General features: G+C 51.8%; 1 long non-coding RNA gene across 1 annotated transcript in view; it reads right to left on the bottom strand.

The window, feature by feature from the left end:
- Positions 1–13,683: 13,683 nt before the first annotated feature.
- The window catches only part of LOC119966777, a 48,326-nt gene continuing 39,206 nt past the window's right edge, over positions 13,684–22,803 (bottom strand). Inside the window, exons 2-3 of the long non-coding RNA XR_005460830.1 lie at positions 18,026–18,173; positions 13,684–14,554 (exon numbers count right to left, since the gene is read on the bottom strand). This is a non-coding gene — a long non-coding RNA (uncharacterized LOC119966777). The remainder of the gene's footprint in view (positions 14,555–18,025; positions 18,174–22,803) is intronic.

Raw genomic sequence — 22,803 nt, 5'->3', positions numbered from 1 at the left:
CCAATGTCCGGGAGGAGTAACTGGAATCTCCTCCTGCAGCGACACCAATGTCCGGGAGGAGTAACTGGATTCTCCTCCTGCAGCGACACCAATGTCCGGGAGGAGTAACTGGAATCTCCTCCTGCAGCGACCCCAGTGTCCGGGAGTAGTAACTGGAATCTCCTCCTGCAGCGCCCCCCAGTGTCTGGGAGGAGTAACTGGAATCTCCTCCTGCAGCGCCCCCAGTGTCCGGGAGGAGTAACTGGAATCTCCTCCTGCAATGCCCCCCAGTGTCTGGGAGGAGTAACTGGAATCTCCTCCTGCAGCGCCCCCCAGTGTCCGGGAGGAGTAACTGGAATCTCCTCCTGCAGCGACACCAATGTCCCGGAGGAGTAACTGGAATCTCCTCCTGCAGCGACACCAATGTCCGGGAGGAGTAACTGGAATATCCTCCTGCAGCGCCCCCAGTGTCCGGGAGGAGTAACTGGAATCTCCTCCTGCAGCGCCCCCCAGTGTCTGGGAGCAGTAACTGGAATCTCCTCCTGCAGCGACACCAATGTCCGGGAGGAGTAACTGGAATCTCCTGCTGTAGCGCGCCCCAGTGTCCTGGAGGAGTAACTGGAATCTCCTCCTGCAGCGCCCCCAGTGTCTGGGAGGGGTAACTGGAATCTCCTCCTGCAGCGACACCAGTGTCCGTGAGCAGTAACTGGAATCTCCTCCTGTAGTGACACCAATGTCCCGGAGGAGTAACTGGAATCTCCTCCTGCAGCGCCCCTAGTGTCCAGGAGGAGTAACTGGAATCTCCTCCTGCAGCGCTCCCAGTGTCCGGGAGGAGTAACTGTAATCTCCTCCTGCAGCGCCCCCAGTGTCCGGGAGGAGTAACTGGAATCTCCTCCTGCAGCGCCGCCCAGTGTCCGGGAGGAGTAACTGGAATCTCCTCCTGCAGCGCCCCCCAGTGTCCGGGAGGAGTAACTGGAATCTCCTCCTGCAGCGACACCAATGTCCGGGAGGAGTAACTGGAATCTCCTCCTGCAGCGCCCCCAGTGTCCGGGAGGAGTAACTGGAATCTCCTCCTGCAGCGACACCAATGTCCGGGAGGAGTAACTGTAATCTCCTCCTGCAGCGCCCCCAGTGTCCGGGAGGAGGAACTGGAATCTCCTCCTGCAACGCCCCCCAGTGTCCGGGAGGAGTAACTGGAATCTCCTCCTGCAGCGCCCCCAGTGTCCGGGAGCAGTAACTGGAATCTCATCCTGCAGCGCCCCCCCCGTGTCCTGGAGGAGTAACTGGAATCTCCTCCTGCAGCGCCCCCAGTGACCGGGAGGAATAACTGGAATCTCCTCCTGCAGCGCCCCCAGTGTCCGGGAGGAGTAACTGGAACCTCCTCCTGCAGCTGCCCCCAGTGTCCGGGGGGAGTAACTGTAATCTCCTCCTGCAATGCCCCCAGTGTCCGGGAGGAGTAACTGTAATCTCCTCCTGCAACGCCCCCAGTAACCGGGAGGAGTAACTGGAATCTCCTCCTGCAGCGCCCCCCAGTGTCCAGGAGGAGTACCTGGAATCTCCTCCTGCAGCGCTCCCCAGTGTCCGGGAGGAGAACCTGGATTCTCCTCCTGTGGCGCCCCCAGTGTCCGGGAGGAGTATCTGGAATCTCCTCCTGCAGCGCCCCCAGTGTCCGGGAGCAGTAACTGGAATCTCCTCCTGCAGCCCCCCAGTGTCCCGGAGGAGTAATTGGAATCTCCTGCTGCAGCGCCCGCAGTGTCCCGGAGGAGTAACTGGAATCTCTTCCTGCAGCGCCCCCCCCCCAGTGTCCGGGAGGAGTAACTGGAATCTCCTCCTGCAGCGCTCCCAGTGTCCGGGATGAGTAATTGGAATCTCCTCCTGCAGCGCCCCCCGTGCCCGGGAGGAGTAACTGGAATCTCCTCCTGCAGCCCCCCCAGTGTCCGGGAGGAGTTACTGGTACCTCCTCCTGCAGCGACACCAATGTCCCGGAGGAGTAACTGGAATCTCCTCCAGCAGCGCCCCCCAGTGTCCGGGAGGAGTAACTGGAATCTCCTCCTGCAGCGCCCCCAGTGTCCGTGAGCAGTCACTGGAATCTCCTGCTGCCGCGCCCCCCAGTCTCCGGGAGGAGTAACTGGAATCTCCTCCTGCAGCGCCCCCAGTGTCCGGGAGGAGTAACTGGAATCTCCTGCTGCAGCGCGCCCCAGTGTCCTGGAGGAGTAACAGGAATCTCCTCCTGCAGCGCCCCCAGTGTCCGGGAGGAGTAACTGGAATCTCCTCCTGCAACGCCCCCCGTGCCCGGGAGGAGTAACTGGAATCTCTTCCTGCAGCGCCCCCCCAGTGTCCGGGAGGAGTAACTGGAATCTCCTCCTGCAGCGCTCCAGTGTCCGGGATGAGTAATTGGAATCTCCTCCTGCAGCGCCCCCAGTGTCCGGGAGGAGTAACTGGAATCTCCTCCTGCAACGACATCAATGTCCGGGAGGAGTAACTGGAATCTCCTCCTGCAGCGCCCCCCAGTGTCCGGGAGGAGTAACTGGAATCTCCTCCTGCAGCACCCGCAGTGTCCGGGAGGAGTAAATGGAATCTCCTCCTGCAACGCCCCCAGTGTCCGGGAGGAGGAACTGGAATCTCCTCCTGCAGCGCCCCCAGTGTCCGGGAGGAGTAACTGGACTCTCCTCCTGCAGCGCCCAAGTGTCCGGGAGGAGTACCTGGAATCTCCTCCTGCAGCGCCCCCAGTGTCCGGGAGGAGTAACTGGAATCACCTCCTGCAGCGCCCCCAGTGTCCGGGATGAGTTACTGGAATCTCGTCCTGCAGCGCCCCCAGTGTCCGGGAGGAGTAACTGGAATCTTCTCCTGCAGCGCCCCCAGTGTCCGGGAGGAGTAAATGGAATCTCGTCCTGCAGCGTCCCCCAGTGTCCGGGAGGAGTAACTGGAATCTCCTCCTGCAGCGCCCCCAGTGTCCGGGAGGAGTAACTGGAATCTCCTCCTGCAGCGACACCGATGTCCGGGAGGAGTAACTGGAATCTCCTCCTGCAGGGCCCCCCAGTGTCCGTGAGCAGTAACTGGAATCTCCTGCTGCCGCGCCCCCCAGTGTCCGGGAGGAGTAACTGGAATTTCCTCCTGCAGCGCCCCCAGTGTCCGGGAGGAGTAACTGGAATCTCCTGCTGCAGCGCCCCCCGCGTCCGGGAGGAGTAACTGGAATCTCCTCCTGCAGCGCCCCCAGTGACCGGGAGGAGTAACTGGAATCTCCTCCTGAAGCCCCCCAGTGTCCGGGATGAGTAATTGGAATCTCCTCCTGCAGCGCCCCCAGTGTCCGGGAGGAGTAACTGGAATCTCCTCCTGCAACGACATCAATGTCCGGGAGGAGTAACTGGAATCTCCTCCTGCAGCGCCCCCCAGTGTCCGGGAGGAGTAACTGGAATCTCCTCCTGCAGCACCCCCAGTGTCCGGGAGGAGTAACTGGAATCTCCTCCTGCAACGCCCCCAGTGTCCGGGAGGAGGAACTGGAATCTCCTCCTGCAGCGCCCCCAGTGTCCGGGAGGAGTAACTGGACTCTCCTCCTGCAGCGCCCAAGTGTCCGGGAGGAGTACCTGGAATCTCCTCCTGCAGCGCCCCCAGTGTCCGGGAGGAGTAACTGGAATCACCTCCTGCAGCGCCCCCAGTGTCCGGGAGGAGTTACTGGAATCTTGTCCTGCAGCGCCCCCAGTGTCCGGGAGGAGTAACTGGAATCTTCTCCTGCAGCGCCCCCAGTGTCCGGGAGGAGTAACTGGAATCTCCTCCTGCAGCGTCCCCCAGTGTCCGGGAGGAGTAACTGGAATCTCCTCCTGCAGCGCCCCCAGTGTCCGGGAGGAGTAACTGGAATCTCCTCCTGCAGCGACACCGATGTCCGGGAGGAGTAACTGGAATCTCCTCCTGCAGCGCCCCCCAGTGTCCGTGAGCAGTAACTGGAATCTCCTGCTGCCGCGCCCCCCCAGTGTCCGGGAGGAGTAACTGGAATTTCCTCCTGCAGCGCCCCCAGTGTCCGGGAGGAGTAACTGGAATCTCCTGCTGCAGCGCCCCCCGCGTCCGGGAGGAGTAACTGGAATCTCCTCCTGCAGCGCCCCCAGTGACCGGGAGGAGTAACTGGAATCTCCTCCTGCAGCGCTCCCAGTGTCCGGGAGGAGTAACTGGAATCTCCTCCTGCAGCCCCCCAGTGTCCCGGAGGAGTAATTGGAATCTCCTGCTGCAGCGCCCCCAGTGTCCCGGAGGAGTAACTGGAATCTCCTCCTGCAGCGCCCCCAGTGTCCGGGAGGAGTAACTGGAATCTCTTCCTGCAGCGCCCCCCCAGCGTCCGGGAGGAGTAACTGGAATCTCCTCCTGCAGCGCTCCCAGTGTCCGGGATGAGTAATTGGAATCTCCTCCTGCAGCGCCCCCCGTGCCCGGGAGGAGTAACTGGAATCTCCTCCTGCAGCACCCCCAGTGCCCGGGAGGAGTAACTGGAATCTCCTCCTGCAGCCCCCCCAGTGTCCGGGAGGAGTAACTGGAACCTCCTCCTGCAGCGACACCAATGTCCCGGAGGAGTAACTGGAATCTCTTCCAGCAGCGCCCCCCAGTGTCCGGGAGGAGTAACTGGAATCTCCTCCTGCAGCGCCCCCAGTGTCCGTGAGTAGTAACTGGAATCTCCTGCTGCCGCGCCCCCCAGTCTCCGGGAGGAGTGACTGGAATCTCCTCCTGCAGCGCCCCCAGTGTCCGGGAGGAGTAACTGGAATCTCCTCCTGCAACGCCCCCCGTGCCCGGGAGGAGTAACTGGAATCTCTTCCTGCAGCGCCCCCCCAGTGTCCGGGAGGAGTAACTGGAATCTCCTCCTGCAGCGCTCCCAGTGTCCGGGATGAGTAATTGGAATCTCCTCCTGCAGCGCCCCCAGTGTCCGGGAGGAGTAACTGGAATCTCCTCCTGCAACGACATCAATGTCCGGGAGGAGTAACTGGAATCTCCTCCTGCAGCGCCCCCAGTGTCCGGGAGGAGTAACTGGAATCTCCTCCTGCAGCGACTCCGATGTCCGGGAGGAGTAACTGGAATCTCCTCCTGCAGCGCCCCCCAGTGTCCGGGGGGAGTAACTGGAATCTCCTCCTGCAGCGCCCCCAGTGTCCGGGAGGAGTAACTGGAATCTCCTCCTGCAACGCCCCCCGTGCCCGGGAGGAGTAACTGGAATCTCTTCCTGCAGCGCTCCCCCAGTGTCCGGGAGGAGTAACTGGAATCTCCTCCTGCAGCGCTCCCAGTGTCCGGGATGAGTAATTGGAATCTCCTCCTGCAGCGCCCCCAGTGTCCGGGAGGAGTAACTGGAATCTCCTCCTGCAACGACATCAATGTCCGGGAGGAGTAGCTGGAATCTCCTCCTGCAGCGCCCCCAGTGTCCGGGAGGAGTAACTGGAATCTCCTCCTGCAGCGACTCCGATGTCCGGGAGGAGTAACTGGAATCTCCTCCTGCAGCGCCCCCCAGTGTCCGGGGGGAGTAACTGGAATCTCCTCCTGCAGTGCCGCCCAGTGTCCGGGAGGAGTAACTGGAATCTCCTCCTGCAGCACCGCCCAGTGTCCGGGAGGAGTAACTGGAATCTCCTCCTGTAGCGCCCCCAGTGTCCATGAGCATTAACCGGTATCTCCTCCTGCAGCACCCCCTGTGTCCGGGAGGAGTAACTGGAATCTCCTCCTGCAGTGCCCCCCAGTGTCCAGGAGGAGTAACTGGAATCTCCTCCTGCAGCGACACCAATGTCCGGGAGGGGTAACTGGAATCTCCTCCTGCAGCGCCCCCAGTCCGGGTGGAGTTACTGGAATCTCCTCCTGCAGCGCCCCCCAGTGTCCAGGAGGAGTAACTGGAATCTCCTCCTGCAACGCCCCCCAGTGTCCGGGAGGAGTAACTGGAATCTCCTCCTGCAACACCCCCAGTGTCCGGGAGGAGTAACTGGACTCTCCTCCTGCAGCGCCCCAAGTGTCCTGGAGGAGTAAGTGGAATCTCCTCCTGTAGCGGCACCAATGTCCGGGAGGAGTAACTGGAATCCTCTCCTGCAGCGCCCCCCAGTGTCCAGGAGGAGTAACTGGAATCTCCTCCTGCAACGCCCCCCAGTGTCCGGGAGGAGTAACTGGAATCTCCTCCTGCAACACCCCCAGTGTCCGGGAGGAGTAACTGGACTCTCCTCCTGCAGCGCCCCAAGTGTCCTGGAGGAGTAAGTGGAATCTCCTCCTGTAGCGGCACCAATGTCCGGGAGGAGTAACTGGAATCTCCTCCTGCAGCGCCGCCCAGTGTCCGGGAGGAGTAAGTGGAATCTCCTCCTGTAGCGGCACCAATGTCCGGGAGGGGTCACTGGAATCCCCTCCTACAACGACCCCAACTATGCAGGAGGAGTGTCTGGAATACTTCTGCTGCAGCGCCCCTGGGTGTCTGGGAGGAGTTACTGGAATCTCCTCCTGCAGCGCCCCCCAGTGTCCAGGAGGAGTAAGTGGAATCTCCTCCTGCAGTGACCCCCAGTGTCCGGGAGGAGTAAGTGGAATCTCCTCCTTCAGCGACCCCCAGTGTCCAGGAGGAGTAACTGGAATCTCCTCCTGCAGCGACCCCCAGTGTCCGGGAGGAGTAAGTGGAATCTCCTCCTGCAGCGACACCTATTGGCTTGGAGGAGTAACTGGAATCTCCTCCTGCAGCGCCCCCCAGTGTCCGGGAGGGGTAACTGCAACCTCCTCCTGCAGCGTCCCCCAGTGTCCAGGAGGAGTAACTAGAATCTCCTCCTGCAGCGACCCCCAGTGTCCGGGAGGAGTAAGTGGAATCTCCTCCTGCAGCGACACCTATTGGCTTGGAGGAGTAACTGGAATCTCCTCCTGCAGCGCCCCCCAGTGTCCAGGAGGAGTAAGTGGAATCTCCTCCTGCAGCGCCCCCCCAGTGTCCAGAAGGAGTAAGTGGAATCTCCTCCTGCAGCGACCCCCAGTGTCCGGGAGGGGTAACTGCAACCTCCTCCTGCAGCGTCCCCCAGTGTCCAGGAGGAGTAACTAGAATCTCCTCCTGCAGCGACCCCCAGTGTCCGGGAGGAGTAAGTGGAATCTCCTCCTGCAGCGACACCTATTGGCTTGGAGGAGTAACTGGAATCTCCTCCTGCAGCGCCCCCCAGTGTCCAGGAGGAGTAAGTGGAATCTCCTCCTGCAGCGCCCCCCCCAGTGTCCAGAAGGAGTAAGTGGAATCTCCTCCTGCAGCGACCCCCAGTGTCCGGGAGGAGTAAGTGGAATCTCCTCCTGCAGCGACACCTATTGGCTTGGAGGAGTAACTGGAATATCACCTGATTTCAATGATGCTCGTGTAAAAGTTGGTAAGTCCATGTGGACATGCAGAATTTCCATAGTTTGCTGAGGAAGTATACGCGCTGTTGTGCTTTGTTGGTTGTAGATGTGGGTGGACCAGGACAGATTTTGGAGATATGTAGCCCTAGGAATTTGAAGCTGCTAACCATCTCCACCTCGGCCCCGTTGATGCTGACAGGGGTGTGTACATTACTTTGCTTCCTGAGGTCAATGACCAGCTCTTTAGTTTTGTTGACATTGAGGGAGAGATAGGGGTGCAGATAGTTATGGAGCACAAGTCTTCAGCCCTATTGCTGGGATATTGTCAGGGCCCACAGCCTTTGCAGTATCCAGGGCCTTCTGCTGTTTCTTGATATCACACAGAGTGAATCGTATTGGCTGGAGGCTGATATCCTCTTCACAGCTCACCCTCTCACCCAACTTTGTATCATTTGCAAATTTGGAGATAGTTCCCTTGTCCAAATCATTAATATATAATGTGAACAGTTGGGGTCCCAGCACAGATCCCTGCTGTACCCCACTCCTCACTGCCTGCCAATCAGAAATAGACCCATTTATTCTAACTTTCTGCTTCCTATCTGCTAACCAGCTTTCCATCCATCACAACACACCAGCTGCAATCCTTTACCTATAGTAACATAACTTTACATATTAATCTGCTTTGTGAGACCTTGTCAAAAGCCTTCTGAAAGTCTAAATAAACCGCATTCACCGGTTCTCCCTGGTCAACTCTACCAGTTACATCTTCAAAGAATTCTAGTCGATTTGTCAAGTATGATTTCCCTTTTGTAAATCCATGCTGACTCTGTCTGATTACACCACTGCTGACCACACGACCATAGTGGGCCGGATCTCGAACAACGATTAGTCAGAATACAGGAGGGAGATAGAGAACCTAGTGGAGTGGTGCAGCGACAACAATCTCTCCATCAATGCCAGCAAAACTATCCGCCCCCCTAGCCAAGCTGTTCCAGTACAGCCACAACACTGGCATCTACCCGGCAATGTGGAAAATTGCCCAGGTCTGTCCTGTAGACAAGAAACAGGGCAAATCCAACCCAGCCAATTACCGCCCTATCAGTCTACTCTGCATCAGCAGCAAAGTGATGGGAGGAGTCATTAACAGGGCTATCAAGCAGCACTTACTCAGCAATAACCTGCTCACAGACACTCAGTTTGGGTTCCCCCAGGGTCACTCAGCTCCTGACCTCATTACAGCCTTGGTTCAAACATGGACAATAGAGCTGAATGCCAGAGGTGAGGTGTGAGTGACTGTCCTTGACATTAAGGCAGCATTTGACCGAGTATGGCATCAAGGAGCCTGAGCTAAACTGGAGTCAATGGGAATCAGGGGGAAACTCTCCGCTGGTTGGGGTCATACCCGGCACAAAGGGAGATGGTTGTGGTGGTTGGAGGTCAAGCATCTCAGCTCCAGGACATCACTGCAGGAGCTCCTCTGGGTAGTGTCCTAGGCCCAACTTTCTTCTTCAGCTGCCCTTGATATCAAGACAGCATTTTATCGAGTATGGCACAGTGGTTAGCACTGCTGCCTCATGGCACTGAGGACCAGGGTACGATCCCTGCCCCAGGTGACTGCCATGTGAAGTTTGCACATTCTCCCCATGTCTGCATGGGTCTTATCCCCACAACCCAAAAATAAGTGCAGGGTAGGTGGATTGGCCACGCTAAATTACCCCTTAATTGGAAAACAAAAAGAATTGGGCTCTTGAAATTAAAAAGAAAATAGTAAATAAACCAGATTGTAAAAGTTTCTGCCAGTATATAAAAAGGAAGAGAGTAGCTGAAGTGAACATTCGCCCCTTAGAGGCAGAGAGATTATTATGGGGCGTCAGAAAATAGCAGAGATGTTCAACAAATATTTGTGTCCGCCTTCACAATGGAGGATCTAAGCTAGCTATCAGAAACGGGGAGTATCATGGCGCCGAGGTCCCAGGTTCGATCCCGGCTCTGGGTCACTGTCCGTGTGGAGTTTGCACATTCTCCCCGTGTTAGCGTGGGTTTCACCCCTGATGGAACCATCAATTCAGCGAACACGTGTAGTTGGATCTGAACAGAGGCTTTAATACACTTACAACAGAGCCAGCCTATTCGTCGTTGAACTTCAGATGAACTGGCAGGCTGGCTCTAAGGCACTGATCTTTATACATCGGTCCCAGGGGGAGGAGTCCTGGGCAGAGCCAAGGGAGGAGCCCAGTACAAACTCTCGCGTACTCCCAGAGCGACTCCCCTGGTGGTCGGATAGTGCAACTGCACTTACAATGGTGGATAGTGAACATATATACACGGAGTTATATTGGCAACTATATACAGCATTGATCTTACAACGGGTAGATAACGAACATATATACATGGAGTGATATTGGCAACTATATATAGTATGAATCACATTCACCACAACCCCCACAACCCAAAGATGTGCAGGCTAGGTGGATTGGCCACGCTAAATTGCCCCTTAATTGGAAAAAATGAATTGGGTCCTCTAAATTAAAAAAAAAGAAACGGGGAGTAACTGAGGGGCGAATAAGAGTGTGGAAATTAAAATAATTAATATCAGAGGCAATAAAATATTGGAGAAATCGAAGGAACTAAAATACGACAAATCCACGGGTCCTAAAAGCAATAGCTACGGAGATAGTGGATAGGCTGAATATGATTTTCCAAAATGCCTCAGATTCTGGAATTGTCCCCGTGGACGTTAGTGACTCAGTGAAGCAGGGGCACAAAAAGAGAAAACTAAGGTCAGTTAGTCTGACCTTAGTTATTGGGAAAATATACAAAATTACTATTAAGGAAGTCTTAAATATACACTTCAAAAAGTATTATATGATGAGAAAAAGTCTCATTTACAAAAGGGAAATTGCGTTCGATAAGTTCACGTGAGCTTTTTCAGGATGTGACAAGAAGGGTAAAGGTATAGAATATTTAGATTTCCAAAAGGCATTTGATGATGCAAAGAAAAAAGCGGTTTAATTAGAAGTCTGCTCGAGCCTGGTCCACCATTCAACAAGACCACATCTGAATCTGATTGTGACCTTATCCTTAACTCCATCATCCTGTCTGCCCCAATAACATTAAAAATCAAGCTCAGATTTCTGAGGCATCGTCACTGCTCTCTGAGGAAGAGAATTCAATATACTAATACATTGAAACATAGAAACTAGAAGCAAGAGGAGGCCATTCGGCCCTTTGAGCCTGCTCTGCCATTCAGCCCCTCGAGCCTGCTCCGCCATTCATTATGAACATAGCTGATCATCAAGTTCAATACCCTGATCCCGCCTTCCCCCATATCCCATGATCCCTTTCGCCCCAAGAGCTGTATCTAATTCCTTCCTGAAATTACACAACGCTTTGGCATCAACTACTTTCTGTGGGAGTGAATTCCACAGATTCCCCGCTCTCTGGGTGAAGAAATTTCTCCCCACCTCAGTCCTAAAAGGTTTATCCCTTATCCTCAAACTATGACCCCTAGTTCTGGACTCCCCCACCAACGGGAACATTCTTTCTGAATCTACCCTGTCTAATCAAAGAATTTACAGTGAGAAGGAGGCCATTCGGCCCATTGAGTCTGCACTGGCCCTTGGAAAGAGCACCCTACTTAAGGCCACACCTCCACGCTAATCCTGTAACCTAGTAAGCCCACCTAACCTTTTTGGACACTGCAGGCAATTTATCACGGCCAATCCACCTAACCTGCACATCTTTGGACTGTGGGAGGAAACCGGAGCACCCGGAGGAACCCCACGCAGACACGGGGAGAACGTGCAAACTCCGCACAGTCAGTCACCCAGTGGGGAATCGAACCTGGGACCCTGGAGCAGTGAAGCAACTGTGCTAACCACTGTGCTACCGTGCTGCCCTTCTAATCCTGTTAGAATTTTGTAAGTTTCTATGAGATCCCCTCTCACGCTTCTAAACTCCAATGAATATAATCCTCACCGACTCAGTCTCTCCTCATATGACAGTCCTGCCATCCCTGGAATCAGCCTGGTAAACCTTCGCTGCTCTCCCTCTATAGCAAGAACATCCTTCCTCAGGTAAGGACACCAAAACTGCTCCCAATACTCCAGGTGTGGCCTCACCAAGGCCCTGTATAATTGCATTAAAACATCTCAATGCCTATACTCCTAAATGGGCGGCACGGTGGCACAGTGGTTAGCACAGTTGCTTCACAGCTCCAAGGCCCCAGGTTTGATTCCCGGCTTGCGTCACTGTCTGTGCGGAGTCTGCACGTTCTCCCTGTGTGTGCGTGGGTTTCCTCCGGGTGCTCCGGTTTCCTCTCACGGTCTAAAGGTGTGCAGGTTAGGTGGATTGGCCATGATCAATTACCCCTTAGTGTCCAAACAAAAAGGTTAGGTAGGGTTACGGGGATCGGTTGGAGGTCTGACCTTATGTGAGGTGCTCTTTCCAAGGGCCGGTGCAGACTCGATGGGTCAAATGGCCTCCTTCTGCACTGTAAAGTCTATGATTGTTTTCACCCAAAATCACCTTTTTGACTGGCCCGTTGCTGGTTTCTGAAACACTACAATCCTCTTATGACTTATGACTATTCTGTGTACAATATAAGCATCCTCTTTTCATCTTTAATCTCTTTATTGAGCCTCAGATGAGTGGTCCTTGCTAAATTTAGACTGTTAGTGGAATGTATTTTTGTTGAATGTTTTGAGTTGTTTGAACATTTCCCAATGTTTATTTACCTCCAAACCTTTCAACCTCAACCAGCTGTACGCAAACTTCTGTAAAAGTTTAAGGTTCTTCAGATACATTAACGGCGTTCAAAAGGCATCTTGACAAACACATGGATAGGATGGGTATAGAGGGATATGGCACAAGGAAGGGCTGAGGGTTTTGGCAAAGGTTAGTATCATGTCCGGTTACAGGCTTGGAGGGCCGAAGATCCTGTTGAAAAATGAAAATCGCTTATTGTCACAAGCAGGCTTCAATGAAGTTACTGTGAAAAGCCCCTAGTCGCCACATTCCGGTGCCTGTTCGGGGAGGCTGGTACGGGAATCGAACCGTGCTGCTGGCCTGCTTTAAAAGCCAGCGATTTAGCCTTGTGAGCTAAACCAGCCCCTAAAAAAAAATGGCTATTGTCACGAGTAGGCTTCAAATGAAGTTACTGTGAAAAGCCCCTAGTCGCCACATTCTGGCGCCTGTTCGGGAAGGCTGTTACGGGAATTCAACAATGCTGCTGGCCTGCTTTCAAAGCCAGCGATTTAGCCCAGTGTGCTAAATAGCCCCTAAATAGCCCCTGTTCCTGGGCTGTATTGTTCTTTGTTCTTTGTGATTGGAGTTTGTCACTTTGGGCACGATTTTCTGTAGCCCCTCCCACGACACGATGTGAAGACAGCCCGTAATTGGCTGGCAGTGGGATCTTCCTGTGCCACTGCTGTCTGTGCGATTTTGCCGCCTCGGAACCGGACAATCCACCAAGGTGGAAGATCGGAAAATCCTGTCATTAATATGGAATCCAATTGTATTATGAGCACGATTTCCCAGCAAATCTTTTACTGTAGTTTTGTCCTTCATTGCTAGAGGGATGGAGTTTAAGACTAGGGAGGTTATGTTGCAATTGTATAAGGTGTTAGTGCGGCCACACCTGGAGTATTGTGTTCAGTTTTGGTCTCCTTACCTGAGAAAGGACGTACTGGCGCTGGAGGGTGTGCAGAGAGATTCACTAGGTTAATCCCAGAGCTGAAGGGGTTGGATTATGAGGAGAGGTTGAGTAGACTGGGACTGTACTCGTTGGAATTTAGAAGGATGAGGGGGGATCTTATAGAAACATATAAAATTATCAAGGGGATAGGATAGATGCGGGCAGGTTGTTTCCGCTGGCGGGTGAAAGCAGAAAGCATGGCTCGGCACAACATTGAGGGCCGAAGGGCCTGTTCTGTGCTGTACTGTTCTATGTTCTATGTTCTAACTAGGGGGCATAGCCTCAAAATAAGGGGAAGTAGATTTAGGACTGAGTTTAGGAGGAACTTCTTCACCCAAAGGGTTGTGAATCTATGAAATTCCTTGCCCAGTGAAGCAGTTGAGGCTCCTTCATTAAATGTTTTTAAGATAAAGATAGATAGTTTTTTGAAGAATAAAGGGATTAAGGGTTATGGTGTTCGGGCCGGAAAGTGGAGCTGAGTCCACAAAAGATGAGCCATGATCTCATTGAATGGCGGAGCAGGCTCGAGGGGCCAGATGGCCGACTCCTGCTCCTAGTTCTTATGTTCTTATGGAAGATAACTGTGTTATTGTCAGATTAGTGCACAGCATGATGGTTGTTTGGTTCCAGTGTTTTAAACTCATCCATGTTTATCTGGTTTCCTTGGGAACGTGTCTGAGGTGGAACGTTGGAAGAAACACAAGGAGATCATCAGGTTTGGATTCAATCATTTTATTTTTGGCAGTTGTGAGCATTGAGGTCACGAGCAGGTTTAAGGTCTCTCCTTTCTGGCAAAGGATCCTCTTTTGCAGTCTGTTCTTCCCTCTCTCTCCCATGTTCCTGCGTTGTACACACACCCCTCCCCAAGGCCCTTGTCACCCCCACCCCCACCAGCTATTTTATGTGTGTGTGTGTGTGCCCTGTGGGAGCAGAAAGTTCAGAGAGGAAGCTGACTCCCAGAGCTCCTCAATCTACACGTGCAAAAGGGATCAAACACTCACCCCGACCCCACTTTGAGTCAGAAAATTGTGACTCGTACACAAGCGTGGAAACTCACACTTACACACGAATATGAACTCGTCTGTAAATGTGTCTGCTTGCTCACACTTCCAAACATAACTGTCAGTTTGCACGCTCACCTCGGTGCTTGTGAGTGCGTGCAAAGCTATAAATGTGAACATGGAAATGAGTGTGAAAATTCACGATTGTGGGTGTGCAGACGCGTGTGGCTGAGCTTCAGACGGTGCCAACTGACACCAACACCTCCCACCGTGGGTCTGCGGAGCTGGGAGGTGACTGAACAGAGAGAGACACCCGCTCACTGACGGGATTCACAAACACACACATACAGGTCGCCAGGGTGAAAACTGGGAGGCAAAGACGCAGAGAGAGGGCATGATTCAGCAGAGCCTGAGACCCCAGACAATAACGCGATATAACTGTTGGTAATCCACCCCCATCGGGGCACTAGACAAACCGGAGACATCACCCCGGCCATGTGCAATATGGAAGCTGATACCTTCTTCAACAGTCAGACAGACACCTCCAAATTGTTACTGCGTGCCCAATCTCTCACTGAGGACCAGCCTGGCGAGGAAGGAAAACATGATCAGTCACGGTGGGGGGAGGGGGAGAGAGAGAGTCAGTATGTGTGGAACTGTATCCAAGTGAGAGTCAGTGTGTGTGGAACTGTATCCAAGTGAGAGTCAGTGTGTGTGGAACTGTATCCCAGTGAGAGTCAGTGTGTGGGGAACTGTATCCCAGTGAGAGTCAGTGTGTGTGGAACTGTACCCCAGTGAGAGTCAGTGTGTGTGGAACTGTATCGCAGTGAGAGTCAGTGTGTGTGGAACTGTATCCCAGTGAGAGTCAGTGTGTGTGGGACCCCTACCCCAGTGAGGGTCAGTGTGTGTGGGACCCGTACCCCAGTGAGAGTCAGTGTGTGTGGAACTGTATCCCAGTGAGAGTCAGTGTGTGTGGAACTGTATCCCAGTGAGAGTCAGTGTGTGTGGGACCCCTACCCCAGTGAGGGTCAGTGTGTGTGGGACCCGTACCCCAGTGAGAGTCAGTGTGTGTGGAACTGTATCCCAGTGAGAGTCAGTGTGTGTGGGACTGTATCCCAGTGAGAGTCAGTGTGTGGACTGTATCCCAGTGAGAGTCAGTGTGTGTGGGACTGTATCCCAGTGAGAGTCAGTGTGTGTGGGACCCGTACCCCAGTGAGAGTCAGTGTGTGTGAGACTGTATCCCAGTGAGAGTCAGTGTGTGTGGAACTGTAACCCAGTCAGTCAGTGTGTGTGGAACTGTTACCCCAGTGAGAGTCAGTGTCTGTGGAACTGTATCCCAGTGAGAGTCAGTGTGTGTGGGACCCGTACCCCAGTGAGAGTCAGTGTGTGTGGAACTGTATCCCAGTGAGAGTCAGTGTGTGTGGAACTGTATCCCAGTGAGAGTCAGTGTGTGTGGAACTGTATCCCAGTGAGAGTCAGTGTGTGTGGAACTGTATCCCAGTGAGAGTCAGTGTGTGTGGAACTGTAACCCAGTCAGTCAGTGTGTGTGGAACTGTACTCCAGTGAGAGTCAGTGTGTGTGGAACTGTTACCCCAGTCAGTCAGTGTGTGTGGAACTGTACCCCAGTGAGAGTCAGTGTGTGTGGGACTGTATCCCAGTGAGAGTCAGTGTGTGTGGAACTGTATCCCAGTGAGAGTCAGTGTGTGTGGAACTGTTACCCCAGTGAGAGTCAGTGTGTGTGGAACTGTATCCCAGTGAGAGTCAGTGTGTGTGGAACTGTATCTCAGTGAGAGTCAGTGTGTGTGGGACTGTATCCCAGTGAGAGTCAGTGTGTGTGGAACTGTATCCCAGTGAGAGTCAGTGTGTGTGGAACTGTACCCCAGTGAGAGTCAGTGTGTGTGGGACCCGTACCCCAGTGAGAGTCAGTGTGTGTGGAGCTGTATCCTAGTGAGAGTCAGTGTGTGTGGAACTGTATCCCAGTGAGAGTCAGTGTGTGTGGAACTGTATCCCAGTGAGAGTCAGTGTGTGTGGAACTGTATCCCAGTGAGAGTCAGTGTGTGTGGAACTGTATCCCAGTGAGAGTCAGTGTGTGTGGAACTGTACCCCAGAGAGAGTCAGTGTGTGTGGAACTGTACCCCAGAGAGAGTCAGTGTGTGTGGAACTGTATCCCAGTGAGAGTCAGTGTGTGTGGAACTGTATCCCAGTGAGAGTCAGTGTGTGTGGAACTGTATCCCAGTGAGAGTCAGTGTGTGTGGAACTGTATCCCAGTGAGAGTCAGTGTGTGTGGAACTGTATCCCAGTGAGAGTCAGTGTGTGTGGAACTGTACCCCAGAGAGAGTCAGTGTGTGTGGAACTGTACCCCAGTGAGAGTCAGTGTGTGTGGGACTGTACCCCAGTGAGAGTCAGTGTGTGTGGAACTGTATCCCAGTGAGAGTCAGTGTGTGTGGGACCCGTACCCCAGTGAGAGTCAGTGTGTGTGGGACTGTATCCCAGTGAGAGTCAGTGTGTGTGGGACCCGTACCCCAGTGAGAGTCAGTGTGTGTGGAACTGTACCCCAGTGGGAGTCAGTGTGTGTGGAACCCATACCCCAGTGAGAGTCAGTGTGTGTGGGACTGTATCCCAGTGAGAGTCAGTGTGTGTGGGACCCGTACCCCAGTGAGAGTCAGTGTGTGTGGGACCCGTACCCCAGTGAGGGTCAGTGTGTGTGGCACTGTACCCCAGTGGGAGTCAGTGTGTGGGACCCATACCCCAGTGAGAGTCAGTGTGTGTAGGGAACTGTATCCCAGTGAGAGTCAGTGTGTGGGACCCGTACCCCAGTGAGAGTCAGTGTGTGTGGGGAACTGTATCCCAGTGAGAGTCAGTGTGTGTGGAACTGTATCCCAGTGAGAGTCAGTGTGTGTGGGACCCGTACCCCAGTGAGAGTCAGTGTGTGTGGAACTGTATCCCAGTGAGAGTCAGTGTGTGTGGAACTGTATCCCAGTGAGAGTCAGTGTGTGTGGAACGGTACCCCAGTGAGAGTCAGTGTGTGTGGAACTGTATCCCAGTGAGAGTCAGTGTGTGTGGGACCCCTACCCCAGTGAGAGTCAGTGTGTGTGGAACTGTATCCCAGTGAGAGTCAGTGTGTGTGGGTCCATGTATCCCAGTGAGAGTCAGTGTGTGTGGAACTGTCTCCCAGTGAGAGTCAGTGTGTGTGGAACTGTATCCCAGTGAGAGTCAGTGTGTGTGGGACCCGTACCCCAGTGAGAGTCAGTGTGTGTGGAACTGTATCCCAGTGAGAGTCAGTGTGTGTGGGACCCGTACCCCAGTGAGAGTCAGTATGTGTGGAACTGTACCCCAGTGAGAGTCAGCGTGTGTGGAACTGTCTCCCAGTGAGAGTCAGTGTGTGTGGAACTGTATCCCAGTGAGAGTCAGTATGTGTGGAACTGTACCCCAGTGAGAGTCAGTGTGTGTGGAACTGTATCCCAGTGAGAGTCAGTGTGTGTGGAACTGTACCCCAGTGAGAGTCAGTGTGTGTGGAACTGTACCCCAGTGAGAGTCAGTGTGTGTGGAACTCGTATCCCAGTGAGAGTCAGTGTGTGTGGAACTGTACCCCAGTGAGAGTCAGTGTGTGTGGAACTGTACCCCAGTGAGAGTCAGTGTGTGTGGGACCCGTACCCCAGTGAGAGTCAGTGTGTGTGGAACTGTATCCCAGTGAGAGTCAGTGTGTGTGGAACTGTACCCCAGTGAGAGTCAGTGTGTGTGGGACCCGTACCCCAGTGAGAGTCAGTGTGTGTGGAACTGTATCCCAGTGAGAGTCAGTGTGTGTGGGACCCGTACCCCAGTGAGAGTCAGTGTGTGTGGAACTGTATCCCAGTGAGAGTCAGTGTGTGTGGAACCCGTACCCCAGTGAGAGTCAGTGTGTGTGGAACTGTATCCCAGTGAGAGTCAGTGTGTGTGGAACTGTATCCCAGTGAGAGTCAGTGTGTGTGGAACTGTATCCCAGTGAGAGTCAGTGTGTGTGGGACCCGTACCCCAGTTTTCTTCTTTTCTGTATTGTGCTATGAGTAACTATAGTAACCGTTTATGTGGCTTTGGCAACTTTTGTTCTCTTCATCCTCTTCCTCCTCATCAAGTTGACTTTCGGGGTCTTCAAACCGACTAATAGGAGGAGGAGGCGTGGCCTGGACTTTGTCAGCCAGCCAGTCAGGAAGGTGCCTCTTGGAAACCTGTGCACAGCCAATAGGAAATGAAGGAGAGATATTAGACTGAAAGCCGCAGTGATATTGGTGATGAGTGAACAAGCATCATTCCTCACATCGCCAACCTGCCTTGAATAGCCCCTGCCTCCTCCACACACTGCTCCACACCTCAAGACATGTCCAGCTCTTCATAGCACAGTCAGATGGCAGATTGTCCCACAGCTGAATCACAGCAATGATGTACCAGAGAGATACTCCCACATTGAAACCAGGCCTCTGAAGACTGGGGAGGTAATTTTAACCACCATTACCAGCCACTGAGTTTATTCACAATGTTTCGGACGATGGTCAATTCCTCAACAATGTGTGTCAAGGTCACTCTACAGATTCACTGTAGCAATCAAATCTTCCCCAGTGCTGTTGGGGAGGGTTTAAACTAATGTGGCAGGGGGTTGGGAACCGATACAGGAAGTCGGAGGGAAGTAAAACGGGCATAGAAACAAAAGGCAGTAAGTTGCAAAGTGGAAGGCAGAGAAGCCATAGTCAAAAATCAAAAATGGCCACAGGACAGGGTAGAGTAACTGAGGAGAGCTCAATGATAGATCCAGTAATACTAAAAGGAATAAAACGTGAAGCAAAACCATAAATGGAAAGCGAAGCAGCTGGTTATTACATGAAGATATGGGTTCTACGATAAGGAAGTTACTGGACACACCCCTGTCACCATCAACGGGGCCGAGGTGGAGATGGTTAGCAGTTTCAAATTCCTCAGGATACACATCACCAAAAATCTATCCTGGTCCACCCACGTCGACACTACCATTAAAGAAAGCACAACAGAGCCGATACTTCCTCAGGAAACTAAGGAAATTCAGCATGTCCACATTAACCCTAACCAACTTTTACAGATGCACCATAGAAAGCATCCTATCTGGCTGCATCACAGCCTGGTATGGCAACTGCTCGGCCCAGGACAGCAAGGAACTTCAGAGAGTTGTGAATACCGCCCAGTCCATCACACGAACCTGCCTCCCATCCATTGACTCCATCTACACCTCCCGCTGCCTGGGGAAAGCGGGCAGCATAATCAAAGACCCCTCCCACCCCCGCTTACTCACTCTTCCAACTTCTTCCATCGGGCAGGAGATACAGAAGTCTGAGAACACGCACAAACAGACTCAAAAACAGCTTTTTCCCCACTGTCACCAGATTCCTAAATGACCCTCTTATTGACTGACCTCATTAACACTACACCCTGTATGCTTCATCCGATGCCAATGCTTATGTAGTTACATTGTATATGCTGTGTTGCCCTAATATTTATTTTATTTTCTTCCCTTTTCTTCCCATGTACTGAATGATCTGTTGAGCTGCTCGCAGAAAAATACTTTTCACTGTACCTCGGTACACGTGACAATAAACAAATCCAATCCAATCCATGGAAAATCAGGTTAAAAGGAAAAATAACTTAGGACAGGTTACTGATCGAGGTGTTAAGATTCAAAACAGAGGTATAAAAGCCAACATAAGTGTACTTTACCTGAATGCTCGTAGTATTCAGAATAAGGTAAATGGGTTGATGGCGCAAATCATCGTAAATGACTATGATTTAGTGGCCATTACTGAAACATGGTTAAAGGATGGTCACGACTGGGAGTTAAATATCCGAGGGTATCAAACTATTCGGAAGGACAGAGTGGGTGGTAAGGGAGGTGCTGTTGCTCTGTTATTTAAGGATGACATCCGGGCAATAGTAAGGGATGACATCGGTGCTATGGAGGATAAGGTTGAATCCATTTGGGTGGAAATCAGGAATAGTAAGGCAAAAAAGTCACTGATAGGAGTAGTCTATCGGCCACCAAATAGTAACGAGATGGTGGGGCAGGCAATAAACAAAGAAATAACTGATGCATGTAGAAATGGTACAGCAGTTATCATGGGGGATTTTAATCTACATGTCGATTGGTTTAACCAGGTCGGTCAAGGCAACCTTGAGGAGTTTATAGAATGTATCCGCGATAGTTTCCTAGAACAGTATGTAATGGAACCTACGAGGGAACAAGCAGTCCTAGATCTTGTCCTGTATAATGAGACAGGATTGTTTAATGATCTCATAGTTAGGGATCCTCTCGGAAAGAGCAATCACAGTATGGTGGAATTTAAAATACAGATGGAGGGTGAGAAGGTAAAATCAAACACTAGTGTTTTGTGCTTAAACAAAGGAGATTACAATGGGATGAGAGAAGAACTAGCTAAGGTAGACTGGGAGCTAAGACTTTATGGTGAAACAGTTGAGGAACAGTGGAGAACCTTCCAAGCGATTTTTCACAGTGCTCAGCAAAGGTTTATACCAACAAAAAGGAAGGACGGAAGAAAGAGGGAAAATCGACCGTGGATATCTAAGGAAATAAGGGAGAGTATCAAATTGAAGGAAAAAGCATACAAAGTGGCAAAGATTAGTGGGAGACTAGAGGACTGGGAAATCTTTAGGGGTCAACAGAAAGCTACTAAAAAAGCTATAAAGAAGAGTAAGATAGAGTATGAGAATAAACTTGCTCAGAATATAAAAACAGATAGTAAAAGTTTCAACAAATATATAAAACAAAAAAAGAGTGGCTGAGGTAAATATTGGTCCTTTAGAGGATGAGAAGGGAGTTTTAATAATGGGAAATGAGGAAATGGGGCTTTTCACAGTAACTTCATTTGAAGCCTACTCGTGACAATAAGCGATTTTCATTTTCATTTTCAAATGGCTGAGGAACTGAACAGGTTTTTTGGGTCGGTCTTCACAGTGGAAGACACAAATAACATGCCAGTGACTGATAGAAATGAGGCTATGACAGGTGAGGACCTTGAGAGAATGGTTATCACTAAGGAGGTAGTGATGGGCAAGCTAATGGGGCTAAAGGTAGACAAGGCAATTATGATGCGATGAGGCAGGACTTAGGATGCATCGGCTGGAGAGGAAAACTGCAGAGGATGGACACAATGGAAATGTGGAGCATGTTCAAGGAACAGCTACTGCGTGTCCTTGATAAGTATGTACCTGTTAGGCAGGGAGGAAGTGGTCGAGTGAGGGAACCATGGGTTACTAAAGCAGTTGAAACACTTGTCAAGAGGAAGAAGGAGGCTTATGTGAAGATGAGACGTGATGGTTCAGTTGGGTCGCTTGAGAGATACAAGTTAGCTAGGAAGGCTCTAAAGAGAGAGCTAAGAAGAGCCAAGCGAGACATGAGAAGTCTTTGGCAGGTAGGATCAAGGATAACCCTAAAGCTTTCTATAGGTATGTCAGGAATAAAAGAATGACTAGGGTAAGAGTAGGGCCAGTCAAGGGCAGTAGTGGGAAGTTGTGCATGGAGTCCGAGGAGATAGGAGAGGTGCTAAATAAGTATTTTTCATCTGTATTCACACAGGAAAAAGACAAAGTTGTCGAGGAGAATACTGAGATACAGGCTACTAGACTAGAAGGGCTTGAGGTTCATAAGGAGGAGGTGTTAGCGATTCTGGAAAGTGTGAAAATAGATAAGTCCCCTGGGCTGGATGGGATTTATCCTAGGATTCTCTGGGAAGCTAGGGAGGAGATTGCTGAGCCTTTGGCTTTGATCTTTAAGTCACCTTTGTCTACAGGAATAGTACCAGAAGACTGGAGGATAGCAAATGTTGTCCCCTTGTTCAAGAAGGGGAGTAGAGATAACCCCGGTAACTATGGACCAGTGAGCCTTACTTCTGTTGTGGGAAAAGTCTTAGAAAGAGATAGGATGTATAATCATCTGGAAAGGAATAATTTGATTAGAGATAGTCAACAAGATTTTGTGAAGGGTAGGTCATGCCTCACAAACCTCATTGAGTTCTTCGAGAAGGTGACCAAACAGGTGGATGAGGGTAAAGCAATTGATGTGGTGTATATGGATTTCAGTAAAGCGTTTGATAAGGTTCCCCACGGTAGGCTATTGCAGAAAATACAGAGGCATGGGATTCAGGGTGATTCAGCAGTTTGGATCAGAAATTGGCTAGCTGATAGAAGACAACGGGTGGTGGTTGATGGGAAATGTTCTGACTGGTGTCCAGTTACTAGTGGCGTACCACAAGGATCTGTTTTGGGGCCGCTGCTGTTTGTCATTTTTATAAATGACCTGGAGGAGGGCGTAGAAGGATGGGTGAGTAAATTTGCAGATGACACTAAAGTCGGTGGAGTTGTCGACAGTGCAGAAGGATGTTACAAATGACAGAGGGACATAGATAAGCTGCAGAGCTGGACTGACAGGTGGCAAATGGAGTTTAATGCAGAAAAGTGTGAGGTGATTCATTTTGGAAGGAATAACAGGAAGACAGGGTACTGGGCTAATGGTAAGATTCTTGGTAGTGTGGAGGAGCAGAGAGATCACGGTGTCCATGTACATAGATCCCTGAAAGTTGCCACCCAGGTTGAGAGGGTTGTTCAGAAGGCGTACGGTGTGTTAGCTTTTATTGGTAGAGGAATTGAGTTTCGGAGCCATGAGGTCATATTGCAGTTGTACAAAACTCTGGTGCGGCCGCATTTGGAGTATTGCGTGCAGTTCTGGTCACCACATTATAGGAAGGATGTGGAAGCATTGGAAAGGGTGCAGAGGAGATTTACAAGGATGTTGCCAGGTATGGAGGGAAGATCATATGAGGA

This window comes from Scyliorhinus canicula, chromosome 6, assembly GCF_902713615.1.
Source record: "Scyliorhinus canicula chromosome 6, sScyCan1.1, whole genome shotgun sequence".
NCBI lineage: Eukaryota > Metazoa > Chordata > Chondrichthyes > Carcharhiniformes > Scyliorhinidae > Scyliorhinus > Scyliorhinus canicula.
Note: the sequence above shows the minus strand (reverse complement) of the source record. Positions and strands in the feature narration are given on the sequence as shown.